The following is a 9709-nucleotide window of genomic DNA, read 5'->3' on the forward strand; positions in this document are numbered from 1 at the left end:
AGATTTCGTGACTTCCTGCTACGTTTCAGGCACTGTGCTAATGGGGGGGGGGGGGGGAGAGATACGAGAAAGTTCAGTCTAGGTTAATAGACTGTCAAGTAAATAATTATAACACCGAGGGTAGGTACCGTGATGAGTCCTCTGTCACGCACCTTTGCCGTAGAGAAACTAACACGAAAAGCCAAACCATGGACATGCTCGTTGGGGAGCATGGTGTCTGGGCAGCGGGAAGGGGTTGGATGAATCAAACGTTCTGTGACATCTTGGTCCATTCAGGCTATTCTAACAAGGTACCACAACCTGCGTAGCTTCCAAACCACAGAAATGTATTTCTCACAGTTTTGAAGGCTGGGAAGCCCAAGAGGAAGGCATCAATGTGGTGGAATTCTGGTGACAGCCTGCTTCTTGGTTCACAGCTGTCAGCCTCTCTCTCTGTGCCCTCACGTGGTGGAAGGGCTGAGGAAACTCTGTGGGGTCTCTTATACAAGGGCACGAATCTCATTCGGGAAGGTGCCACACTCATGACCTAAGCACCTTCCAAAAGCTCTACTTCCCAACACCGTCCTCTTGGGGCGCCCGTGTGGCTCAGTCAGTTAAGCATCTGACTTCTGCTTAGGTCGTGATCTTGCCGTTCGTGAGTTCAAGCCCTGCGCCGGGCTCTGTGCTGACAGTTCAGAGCCTGGAGCGGGCCTCAGATTCTGTGTCTCCCTCTGTCTCTTCCCCTCCCCTGCTCACGCTTGGTCTCTCTCTGTCTCTCAAAAATGAATAAAGATTTAAAGAAAAACCCCCCTAATGCCATGGTCTTTAGGGATTAAGATTTCAACATATGAGTTGGGGAGGGGAGGGGCCGAGATTTGGACCATAGCACCTGATAGCGAGATGTTGCAGCTACACCAAGGGCTGTGCCTGCCACAGACAAGAGAGCCCCTTTTCTGAACAACGTGGGGCCAGTCACTCCCAACACTTTCTTCATCCAGTCCCCTCTTTGTATTTCCCACTGACCACCTCCCTTCTACGGAGACATTCTCCTTAGCTGTCCTAAAACAGTCGCCTGGGTTCTAGCCAAAGTCTGCCACCTTCCCCTAGTTCTGTATCAAACAGGAGAGGAGGAAAAGTGTACCCCTGTTTCTAGCCTATATAAGCTTCTTTCTCTTAGAGCCATTTGTGTCCTTGGGAGGGGGGGCCTTAGTTTCTCTAGCCGAGTGGAGCGCTTCATACAGCACGGACCAACCTGTCGGGTGGGGTGAATGGTCACGTTCCTGCTCTTCGGACCCCACTATTTGTGGCAATCGGTCATTCTCCACAGCCCCGTATCAAAGAATCCCAGGGTTAGAAGTACTTAAGAAGAGTGTAGACCAACCATTCCTTGTGCATGAACCTCCTCCCTGACACGCACCAAGCACTTGTCCGGCCCGTGTTCCGGGACTTCCAGTGCGGAGAACGCCCGAGCCCCCGCAGCAGCCCAGTTACCCCTTGACTCTCGCAGTCTGTGTTCCCGGAGCCTTCCCCAGCCCTGCGCTCCGGAGAACACGGTACAACCCCTTTCCTTCCTCTCCAGGTCAGCCCTTCCGACAGCTGCTGAAGACTGCTCCCCAGCCCCCTGAGGGGGTCTCTCCCGCGCTGAACACATCCTCCTTTCCTTCACCTTCCTCACACGATGGGGTTTCAAGTATCCTCACCGTCTTGCCCATTGCCCTTGCTCTAAATAGGATGGGCAGTTACTGTCGTGGCCAGATGGGCTTTCTCTTTGGCCCAAAGAGAAAAATCCATCATAAGCTTCATGCAAGCCAAAAAGCAAAAACAAAAACAAACCCCCCCCCAAAAAAAAGCCCCATTACACCTAAGGTTTGAAAATAGGCTGCTGGCTGCCTCACCGCTCCAGATACCCCGCCTCCCACTGCACCCACGGCACCCCCCAGCATAACTAGGAAGGCAGAAGGCATGCACTAAAAATGTTCTTTTTTAAAAGATGTAAGCGCTACCGCTAGAGATCTGTATTTTCAGAAGTTTTCTGTGAGCTCACTGAAATGAAGGCGTGGGCCACCTCCACCATTCGTCCCCCCGCAGGGACAGTCTCAGCTTCCCAGCCTAGCAAAGCCGGCACTGCTCTGAGCCAGCTCTCGACAGAGTAATGAGGAGGTGAGGGCTGTGGCCCCCACAGTCCTCCCCGTCCCCTGTCTCCCATTGTCCTGAGAGCCCCCTTGCCTCCAAACCATGCCGACTCCACAGGTCACTTCTGCACTTCTCTGAAATTCTCACTGGCCAAGGACCTCCAAGACGGTAGGAACTACGTCTGTCTTTCCACCCTCTACCTCTGCTATCCCCCTTCGAAAATTTCTTCTCCGAAAACATACTGAGTCACTTGTATTCTCTTACGGATGAGTGTCAGTACCTTATCTTCCCAGGGATATTTGTCTTCTTTCTCTCTCTTTTTTTTTTTTAATTTTTATTTATTTTGAGAGAGAGCATGAGCAGGGGAGGGGCAGAGAGAGAAGGAGGGAGAGAGAGAGAGAGAGAGAGAGAGAGAGAGAATCCCAAGCAGGCTCTGCACTGTCAGCATGGAGCCAGATGTGGGGCTCGAACTCATGAACTGTGAGATCATGACCTGAGCCAAAACCAAGAGTCGGATGCTTAGCCAGCCAGCTGAGCCACCCAGGCGCCCCAAGTCTTATTTCTAATTATGGTCTCCAGTTAAGGAGACTCCAAGCATCAGCTAAGTGAGCGTGGTTGGTGGAATGTGCAGCAGGAAGAACCTTCCTTCTTGGGCTCGCACGTAACATCTGTAAACTGAGGCAAGTGTTTGATTTCTAGCTCCGACATCGATGAGCCGCTGACTTGTCTGGTGTTAGTAAAACCTCCTTGTATTGGTCATGCTTCTCCCGTGAAACACAACCTATAGGATGCCCGTAGAGAGAACGATTTGTTACAAAGAACAGGCTCCCACGGCCGTGGAGATTGATATGTCCCAAACTGTGCAGGTGGAGTTGGTGAGCTGCAGGCCCGAGAGAGCCAGTGGGTGGTTCCAGTCCAAGTCTGAAGGCCACCAGGACAACCGTGGTGTAGCTCCGGTCTTCAGACCAGCAGGCTCAAGGCCCAGAAAAAGCCAAAGTTTTAGTTTGAGTCCAAAGGCAGGGAAATGTTGATGTCCCAATTTGAAGGCAGGCGGGAAGGAGGAAGGTTTTGCTCAGAGGCAAGTCAGCTTTTTTCTTCTGTTCAGGCCTTCAACTGATTGGACAGGGCCCACCCACATTGGCTTCACTCAGTCTTCAGATGTAAATGCTAATCTTATCCAAAAACACCCTTACAAACACCCGCAGAATGTTTGACCAAACATCTGGACACCCCAGCCCCCTATCAAATTGACACATAAAATTAATCATGGATATAGATGATTTGGGCAAGCCAAAAGACCTAACCCTGGTGATGAACAAGAGACATCAGATGGGAAAGTTCTTTGACCTCTTGGACATGCAGGCAAGGCCATCCTTGGTATTTCAGTCCACCTTTTCCCTGGCCCCCATCCACCAACAAGGGATTTTTCTTTATATATATATATGTATATATATTCTTTATATATATATTTATACATATGTAAATATATATATATAGTTATTTAGTTTGAGAAAGAGAGTGAGCAGAGGAGGGGCAGAGAGAGAGGGAGAAAGAGAGAATCCCAGGCAGACTCCCCACTGTCAGCACAAAGCCAGACATGGGGCTTGATCTCAAGAGCCATGAGATCATAACCTGAGCTGAAATCAAGAGTCAGCCTGAACCTCCCAGGCGCCCCTATTTTATTTTGTTTTTTAAGTAAACTCTAGAAACTCAAGCATGGGGTTTGAACTCATGACCCAAGATCAAGAGTCACACGCTCTACTGACTGAGCCAGCCAGGTGCCCCTCCCTCTTTTTTTTAAGTTTATTCATTTTGAGAGAGAGAGAGCACACGCTCTAGGAGGGATAGAGCAGAGAGAGAGAGAGGGAGAGACCATCCCAAGCGGGCTCTGCACTGTCCTTGCAGAACCCAACAAGGGGCTCAATCTCATGAACCCAACTGTGAGATCATGACCTGAGCCGAAATCAAGAGCCGGATGTCTGACTAAGCCACCCGGGCGCCCCACACTCTGACATTTTTTAACGCAGTTTAAGAAAATATGATTCATAAAATTCATAGGCACGAATAAGTGAAATGAAATACCTCTTTCCGTAGCATACTGAAACAAAACCCACAAGCTCATTCAAATTAATGTGAAACCGCTCATCATTCACGCAGTGTTACTAAACTAATCTAAAGGTGAAAAGGTACTACGACAAACCACATGATCCACAGAGAGAACACAGCCTCTGTCTTCAGCCCAGCCTCTTGATAACGGGAGCAACGTTTAGACGAGGTGGTCTACTTGCTGAACGGTAAGGTGGCTTCCACCTGCCCGTTCATTTTGTTTGCTCAACACTTCGTTTCATCAAGCAAGCGAATTTAATGAGCTCCTACCACGCGTAGCTACAGATCTAGACTTGGGGCAACAGGACGAGGGATGAGATGTGGCCTTCGCCCTGGGAGAACCTGGTTGGGGAACACGTGGCAGGGCCCCGCTGGGGCTTCCGCTCTCGCTTAGCACCGCGTCTCCTGGGAAGCCTCTCCGGTCCCCGGCGCCGGGCCACCGCCCAGACTGGGCTGGGGCCCCACCGTGACTCCCCTCGTCCTGCGCCCCTCAACACAGCACTGGCACACGCTCCGTGATTGCCTCTGCGTGTCCCCGAACCCCTCACTGGTCGGGGGCCTCCGAGGGTAGGGACCGCTCCTGTGTCTCACCCGGCCACAGCCCTGGCTCGTGCTAGTTGCTTCATAGATGTTTGCGGAAGGAGCCAGCGGAGGAATAAGGCCAACAAACTTTGGTCCAGTGTACCCGAGGGCCATATGGGAGCAGCGTGCGACGGGAAGCCTGAGGAGGAAGTGATTAACTTCGAGGCCCCAGGAAAGGAGATGTCTGTGCTGACGCTTGGAGAATCCGTACCATCTCAGCAGCAGAGAAGAGGCAGAGGGCTTTCCGTGAAGAGAGGGCCGCAAGTGCAGAGGCACGGAGGCCGGAAGGAGCCAGGCTTGGCCGACCAGCAGGAGGAAGCGCATTGCGGCTTGAGCAGGCTTGAGAGGCTGGGGACGGGGCTGGGGTGGCCACGGAGGGGATACAGAGGTGGACAGAGCCACCGGTGAAGGAGCCTGCTTGCCGCGGGCGGGTGAGTCCCCTCAGGCTGCTGTCCCTCACGTGTGGGGCCAGCGCACGGGGACAACGCAGGCTGCGGGCGAGCAGGGCCCTCACAGAGTCGAGAGGGTGGAAAAAGGGAGATAGAGGCACAGTGAATACAGGAGTCCAGGGCGCCTGGTGGCTCAGACAGGTAAGCGTCTGACTCTTGCTTTCGGCTCGGGTCATGATCTCACAGTTTGTGGGATCGAGCCCCGCGTTGGGCTCTGTGCCGAGCGTGGAGCCCGCTTGGGATTCTCTCTCTCCCTTCCTCTCTATCCCTCTCCCTCTCCCTCTCATTCTCTCTCTCTCAAAAATAAAAAAACATTTTAAAAAAGGAATAGAGGTGCCTGGGTAGCTCAGTCGGTTAAGCGTCCAACGTCAGCTCAGGTCATGATCTCGCGGTTCGTGGGTTCGAGCCCCGTGTTGGGCTCTGTGCTGACAGCTCAGGGCCTGGAGCCTTGCTTTAGATTCTGTGCCCCCTCTCTCTCTGCCCCTGCCCCGTTCACTCTCTCTCTCTCTCTCTCTCTCAAAAATAAACATTTTTAAAATTTTTATAAAAATAAATAAAAGAATAATACTCGCTTTTCAGAAAAGCTTCAGAGATAATGCAGAGGCTTCTTGTAGTCTCCTCACCTCCACCTTTTGCAATTGTTGATAAGTGGAACAAAAATAGCCCTGAATCAGTGCACCCTGGGACAAGTCACATCGTCTCAGTCGGCCTCAGTTTTGTCACTGGTGAAAGAGGGGGATCTGTCGGTCCTCACCCCCCATGCTGTCCCCACGTCACTGTAATAAAATCACTGGGATGAGGCCAGCCTGTGAGGTGGTCTCTGGGTCCGGCCTGCTGCTCCCGGAGCCCGCTTCCTCTCCGGGACCTAGGTCTCCTAGCAGCCGGGGAGTGGGGGCAGCACCCGGTGCCCACCCTCCCCCCGCCCCGACAGCCCCATCTGAGCTGCAGTGATAATGTCTTTTGTCAGCACGGACCCCAGGGCGAACATAGGGTCCAGCATATGGGGAGGTAGACAAATATTATTTGACGAAAAGGTGGAGAGAACGTTACCTGGGGATTATAAGTACTCAACAGTTCATGGGGGAGTGGGAGGCACAGGGCACAGAATGATGGAGAGGAGGTCAAATGTCAGTAAGGGGCAGACTGATGTCAAGCCACCAGGGCACGCTAAGCTGCCTCCCAATGTGTGCAGAGGTCCGGTGACAGTGTTGGGTGTCAGAAAGCCCCTACCTTGAACAGGCCTCCAGCCAGTGGTGACAAGACCGCCAGGCTGCTGTAATCAAATCGGACCCTGGAAACCAAGGGCTTTTTCCCCAACGGCAAAGAAGTAACCTGAGATCCAGGCTGTCCGCCAGATGTTCCCCACTCTAACCTTCTTGCGCCGCCATCCCTCTAGAACTGGCTCTGCAAGGACGGGCACCCCAGGCCAGAAAGAAGACCCGTGAGGGTACAAAGGACGGGGCACCACCCACCCAACCCCACCCCGCCCTGTTTCTCCAGTTCCTAGGCTCACACCACGAGCTGGGGCCCAGGGCTCCAGCCCTCTCTGGGGGATGGGCAGGGCCCAGCATGATGGGGACAGAGCGAGCTGTGGAAGAGTCCGACCCTCTCTCTCCACCACAAAAAAATCTTATTTTTCCCTCCTCTAAACTCTCTGGCTTATGCCATTTCCACTCACATCCTGCCTCATATGTGTGGGCACGTTTGATTCAAAGGTGCTTGTTCAAGGGCGCCTGGGTGGCTCAGTCGGTTGAGCGGCCGACTTCGGTTCAGTTCATGACCTCGCGGTCTGGGAGTTCGAGCCCCGTGTCGGGCTCTGTGCTGACAGCTCAGAGCCTGGAGCCTGCTTCGGATTCTGTGTCTCCCTCTTTCTCTGCCCTTCCCCCGCTCATGCTCTGTCTCTCTCTGTTAAAAAATAAACATTAAAAAAAAATTCAAAGGTGCTTATTCCTCTCCACCTAAATTCAGCAAACGGTCCTTACGGGCATGAGTCAGACTGCCCTTGTCTGAGAGCCTCACTCATGTTAGTTGTGAGATCTTTGAGGCTATTTGCAGTCCCCTCCTCCTTTCCAGAGTCCCCTTTCCTCCTGCTTCTCTCCTCTCCTCTGTCCTTAGCAAGGAGGACTAAGGAACTACCAACACAAGGTCCCAATGCTTGCGAGTTAGTTTAGCTGGTCCCAGATATTGAAAGCTTGTGCTAGAAAATCCCCTGTGAGCCCCAGCTTCCTGTTTCTGTGTATTCTGAGCCTCCTTTTGTGTACCCTGAGACAGTTTGTACACTTGAGAGGGAGGGCTACCAGTCCAGTGGCCCAGGTTCAATGTTCCAGTGACAGACAGGCTGACATCGATGACTGACTGGTGGTTCTTTTTCTTCTTCCCACATCCCACACACACGCACACTAAAAAAGCCCTGGGCCAGGTCTGTTTCCATATGGGAGAAATTAGAGAAGGAAAGTGTGTGTGTGTGTGTGTGTGTGTGTGTGTGTGTGTGTAGTCTTGAACTTGAATTGAATTGGAAGTATTAATATAAACTCACAATGTGTTTACATTTTAAAAATGTCCTAGCTTTGTCCACTAGAAAGGCCTAAAAACAATGATGTACCCAGTAACGGGCACTCCTGGTGCAGATTTTATGGTCTCTAAAAACCCTATCCCACAAAAAGCAATCAGAGACCCTTCCAAGAAGTAGCTCATTCCAAATCTGTGGCAGGAAATATACAAGATGAGCCTGGACATCTAGTCATGCCAGAAAGCAGAGAAGCTTTAAAGGACCAAAAAAAAAAAAAAAAAAATGGCATCAAAAGGACTCAGAAATCAACTTGAGGGACGCTTGGGTGGCTCAGCTGGTCGAGCGTCTGACTCTTGATTTTTGGCTCAGGTCATGATCCCAGGGTCAATGGGATCAAACTGTGTGAGATTCTCCCCCTCTCTCCCCACCCCCACCTCTCTCTCTCCCCGCCTCCTATGTCCCTCCCCCACTTGCATGCACTCACTCTCTAAGATAAAAAATAAATAAAAAATAAATCAACTTGAAGAGGCTTCCACTGGCCAGTCACAGGAGCAATATGAACATGAATAACAGCTGCGAAGGACTGAAACCCATCAAGGATGTTTAAATCCACGAACTCATAACAACACTAAGGGATAAAAACCTCTCTGGCATCATTAGGGATGTTAGGAAATCAATTCAATATTTTGAAAACTGGTAAATACAAGGAAGGAGTCAAGCATTTTTGAAGAAATATCGTTTTCCAAGGTCTATGCAACAGTGGGTTGTAAGTACGGATAGCAGTGACCACTAATATCAAAAAAGAAAGACAATACCTGCTCCCTTCTATGGAAGTACACAAATCTACTAGGTATTCTTACAAAAATTTATCTATCTATATCTATAGATATATATATCTATGTATAAAATCTGATCCGGTCTCGGATTTTAATTACCAATTTACAGAAAATACAGGGGCAATAACATATGAAATGTCACCATGGGAATCATATCAGCAAAATCCAGATCTGTAGGAAAATAACGCAGTTTAACAAATAAATTACAAGGAAAAACATTAATACTGAGAAGGTACCTGTGGAGTACAAGAGATCTGAGAGACGTGTCAATCCATTGCAACATCTGGAACTTAATTAGGTTCCAATTTGAGCAAAAACCGTAGGAGACAGGGAAATGCGAACACTGGTTAGTTAATTGCACTACTGAATTAGATTTAGGTCTGATCATAATGATGTGGCTGTGTGTTTTTCATCTTAAAGTCCTTACCTTGTAGAAAAACATTCTGAAATACTCAGGAATGAAGTATAATATCTGAAAGTTGCCGTAGGAGAGGGGCGCCTGGGCGGCTCAGTCAGTTAGGTGTCTGACTTCAGCTCAGGTCCTGATCTCATGGTCTGTGGGTTCAAGCCCCGCATTGGGCTCTGTGCTTACAGCTCAGAGCCTGGAGCCTGTATCTCCACATTCTGTATCCCCCTCTCTCTGCCTCTCCCCAGCTTGTGCTCTCTCTCAATAATAAATAAATAAACTTAAAACTTATTGAAAAAAAAAGAAAAGAACCTCTCCCTCAATGGGTGGAGGAGGGAGAATAGATAAAATTAAAATGGCAAACTGTTAATAATTGTTAAAATTGGGTTTGTTACACCAAGCTCATTTTTCATGTATGTTTGAAATATTCCATAATAAAAGGTTAAATAAAATATAGAACATTTAAAAATAAAGTCAATCCTTTTTTAAAATGTTTATTTAAGTAATCTCTGCACCCAATGTGGGGCTCAAACTCTCAACCCCAAGATCAAGAGTCGCATGCTCTAATGACTGAGCCAGCCGGGCACCTCAAATAAAGCTGGTCCTTGCGTATGGTGTTAACCATTCTGACCGCTAGAATTAGGAACAAGAAGGCCAGTCAAGTTTGGAAGGATGAGGGAGGTGGCATTGCAGGGAAGACTCTGAATTT

Source organism: Prionailurus viverrinus, chromosome F1 (genome assembly GCF_022837055.1).
Source record: "Prionailurus viverrinus isolate Anna chromosome F1, UM_Priviv_1.0, whole genome shotgun sequence".
NCBI lineage: Eukaryota > Metazoa > Chordata > Mammalia > Carnivora > Felidae > Prionailurus > Prionailurus viverrinus.